This window comes from Austrofundulus limnaeus, unplaced genomic scaffold, assembly GCF_001266775.1.
Source record: "Austrofundulus limnaeus strain Quisiro unplaced genomic scaffold, Austrofundulus_limnaeus-1.0 Scaffold3, whole genome shotgun sequence".
Classification (NCBI taxonomy): Eukaryota; Metazoa; Chordata; class Actinopteri; order Cyprinodontiformes; family Rivulidae; genus Austrofundulus; species Austrofundulus limnaeus.
Window position 1 is genome coordinate 2,772,066 of NW_013952405.1, and position 4,195 is coordinate 2,776,260.

Sequence of the window (4,195 nt, forward strand, 5' to 3'; positions counted from 1 at the left end):
TTTTTTTTTTTTTTTTTTTTTTTTTTTTTTTTTTTTTTTTTTTTGTCTGCTGGGAGATCCCTCTGCAGACCCAGACAGAAACAAGTCTCACATCCTTTGCCTCCTCATCTTCAGTCCTCCTGAAGCCCTCAGCCAAAGGGCCCTACAAGGCCTGGGCAGACTGGGTTTGGACTGGTGTCCTTGGCAGGGTGCAGACACTGATAAACACTTCATGKATGAGGACAGTCTGTGCTCACCAGAGGGGTCCAGGACTCCCCCCTCTRGAGGAGATTATGAAACTTAACAAGGAGTGGGGCTATTTTGAATTCCCCAGAGGATTAGGGCATCTTGGATGGAGTGGCATTTCAAGCTGAGGGTATCAAATTTTTGTTTTTTATTTTTCAGTCAGGCAATTTCTTATTTTCTTATGTTATATATATATTAATGTGGGAATAGGACCAGTCCTTAGATGTGTCCACTGACTGAAAACAAAACATGACAGGCRGGCTAAAGAACAATAAAACTCATATGGAAAAAATAATACTGTGCCCAAAACACAAGTGATTCTTTTTATTCAGTTTAGAGCTTGAATCACTAAGTCGACAACATAAATTAATACTTTTTGATTCTCAATAAGGAAATGTAATGCAATCAGCATGTTCAGAAACCTTCAGGGCCACCKTAAGAAACAGTACTGAACATTGAGCTGGCTCTGAGGTAGACCAGGTACAATGATGTCCTAAACCACATAATCTGGGCTGATGTCAGAACAAAAACAAACTACATTTCCAGAATGACACTCTGTTGGTTAATATTTCAATTATGTATTTAGTATGGTACAGTGTGTTCCACCAGGGGATGTAGCTCAGTGGTAGAGCGCATGCTTTGCATGTATGAGGCCCCGGGTTCAATCCCCGGCATCTCCAGTAACTTTATTTTTTTCCCCCTCCTTTCCACAGATATTAACGCTAGTGTTTGCTGTTCAATTATTTAGGACTGTAGTGTCTAAAAAGGAGAAACGACGTCAAAATACTCATTTTTGCGAGTCATAAAATCTGTAAAAACGACATCCATCAACACAGCACGGCTCCGAGCTGCATCTATTTTATATCAGTTCTGACTGAAAGAGCAACTTTTTTTTTTTTTTTTGTTGGTAAACCTGTTTTTTTAATGTTCTGAAGTGGAGGCGAAGAGAAACCTCATCTGATTGATGACTTTACTGTAATGATGTCCCATTTTATCTCCGAAAGTAACCATCAGAATTACAAAAATAAATAAATAAAAATAAACAAATAAACTGTGATATTTAAGTAGTCTTTATTGTGATATGCTGTATATTTACAAAACGTAGATAGCTACATAGTTTTATCACAACAGTGAATATAAGGGGGAAAAAAACACTGAATCTAAGGAACATTTCTGGTCGTTTGCCGCCCTCTAGCGGTCACACTGAGTATTGTCCGATATGATCATTTTACATTGTGAACAAATGAGGGCGCCCCGCCACTRCATTCTCTCCTATCTTTATCCAAGTTTATTTGCTTTTTGTCTTTGAAAAAGTTGTTTAGTTACATTATGAATACGTGAGAGCAGGTGCAATATAACAGAAAATAAAGGTATATGAGTCACTCTGTAACCCTCCTGCTGTCCTCRGGTCAAAATGAGCCCCTCRGTTTTACAACTAAGACTTCAGCGGTCCTTTAAAATTTCCTCAGAAAATAAAGAAAATGAAGATATAATCTTTCATGGGACCATTGTGTTGGACTATGATTTCTGTGTTAGTCATGGTTAAAGCACACACTCACATCTGGGCAAATTTCACTTTTTGTGTGTCAGATTGTGTGATTTTGATGTAAGAAAGCATTTGTAATGAAGCACAAAACAGAAAAAACTATACAAAAACAAAAAACGATTTTTATTTTTGTTGGTAAACCAGTTGATATTGTTAATCCCTGCTTTGTGAGCTAACATCGAGTTTCACCACCTGCGTATATTATAAAAATAGAAAAAGTTTCCATCTGTGTGATGAAGGAAAGTGTTTGTTCATAATCCAGTCTGCTGCCTCGTCAAATGTTTGTTTAGCCCACCCTGTAGCCCTACAAACTGTGGACAAAYATAATAAGAGCTGTCAGTAATTAGCACTTGGTGATGGATATGAAAAGAAAAAACACACATTTGGTTTGTATTATTTACACTGTAAACACACTGTCACTGAACAGGAGCAAAACTACATGAAAACATGACTAACAATTCACTTTGAACAAATGAACAAAACAAGTAGTGTCTTATGTTCAACAACRATGGATGGTGAATTAAAAATAGCTACAAAATATTCAACTGTTGATATTGTTTATCAATAAAGAAAACCAATTGATCTGGATGTCTGCATCACAAAAACAATGTTCACAGAATATTTGCTCAGTAAAGTTCTATTTATCAGTCAGCAAMGGAAGATGATAATGTTTTATGTGTTTCTGTGTGAGTCTGTATCACATGAACCACTTGACTATTTTAATGTAACTTACACAAATTAATCACTGGATCTTTAAATGGTTGACCTTTGGAGTCAACCCATTTCAAAGCGGCTGCATGTAGGTACAGTTTTGCTTACAGTTTTTAAAAATTATAGTGTATTTTTCCTTCTTTTAAAGACTGGAATAGAAAAGAAACTAAAACAAAGCTTAGAATTTGTTTCAGCTCAAGACAAAAGTTTGCTGTTCTGTTTGTTGAGCAGCTGTTTTAGGTAAAAATACAATCATGTGGTGAAATTAAGGCCTGTTTTGATTTTAAATATAAGTTTTAATAATCACCTCTCASTTGTCTAAGCTTTTAAACGTTCGTTTTATATAAAAAAAAACGTGAAACACAATAAAAAATATTATTGTGGTGTATTATTTGAAACAGGAAATGATCCAAATGACATCCTGTGTTAATTGAAGTGTTCAGTCTGTTTGACATGATGGCTGCTTCTTTCCTCACTGCACGTGTGTGTTTGTGTCTGACTAAAGACTTTAACAAAAGAATGTGTTCAAACTACAAACTGTGTGTAGGAGTGAGTGTCAGGATGAGCTGCTCTGCATTCCTCTGGGATAATCTTATCTTCCTCCTGGTGGACCTCTGAACTGTAGGGCCACATGAACACACACACAAACACTCAGGTCTGCATGTACAAACAAGTAAACAAACACAAGGGGCTTAAAATGCTTGAAACAAACTAAACATGTCAAAAATAATTTCTAAAWTTCTCTGAGACAGAAACAAAAAAGTCACAATTTCTGTTTTCAAAACCCTTTGATTTTTTACTAATACAGTAACTCCCAGCCCCCACCTCTTATGTTTCAAATGTTGCTGAACTACTCGTCTGAGCTCTGAGTGGGTCCTGCTCACACCTGTCCTCTGACTGAAWGGAAACAATGCACCTAATTAATTCAAAATTATAAAGGAGGCTTTGACATGTAAAAAAAGAGGCTTTAAGCTGTACTCAATCAAAAAACAAAACATCAACAATAACGTGAGAATAGGGGGCATTTGGGAGGGTGTCTCAGCCACTTGCTTACAAGCCAAAGGTCGACACAGACAAGCTCTATCAGAAGACATGACACGCAGCGACAAAAACTCACAAGACAAAAACTCACATGTTTAAATTTTTAAAATCCCAAAGGTATATTTGTGACACATCAGAGCTGCTCCCTTCACACCTTACTCTTTTAGCAGTATTTTTATTCACTCAAGCAAAATTGAGCCGGTAGATGATTTTGATACTTACATTTGTAATGTGACATGTGTGTGATGTATAATAATATTTTGTGATATAAAGTTTTAACTGTTAAGGCAATATGGATGATATAAGTTATAATTTGTGAGCTTTTGCCTTGTTTTTTCTTTAAGGGTTTGAGCTTACTGGGACTCACTCGACACAGAGTTAGATGATTAAAAACTGACTTAAAAAGATGGAAAGGTCTTCAGAAATTAATGCAAACTTCAACAAGAAATAATCTTAAACACTGTAGGGGTCACCTCGAGTGAAGAAACAAGATTTACTGCCTCGATGCAGGCCTCGGACTGGCCTGACAAGAGGACAGGAACTCTGTCACAAACTGAACTCTATTTAGGCCATAACAGGTCATTCCAACCATGGAAGAGAACCCCTCAGTTCTCTTAATCAGATAATGGACAGAACAATCTTTTCTGTTCGTGATTCATTTGTTGTTTAACT

At 36.5% G+C, this 4,195-nt stretch overlaps 1 protein-coding gene and 1 non-coding gene across 2 annotated transcripts in view; one reads left to right on the forward strand and one right to left on the reverse strand.

Annotated features, from left to right (window-relative positions):
* tp53inp2b (tumor protein p53 inducible nuclear protein 2b) overlaps positions 1–4,195 on the reverse strand; it is a 22,919-nt gene that overhangs the window by 15,475 nt on the left and 3,249 nt on the right. The gene's annotated exons all lie outside the window — the stretch shown is intronic.
* On the forward strand, positions 834–905 carry trnaa-ugc (transfer RNA alanine (anticodon UGC)). The gene has a single exon. It is a non-coding gene; the product is annotated as a tRNA-Ala (tRNA).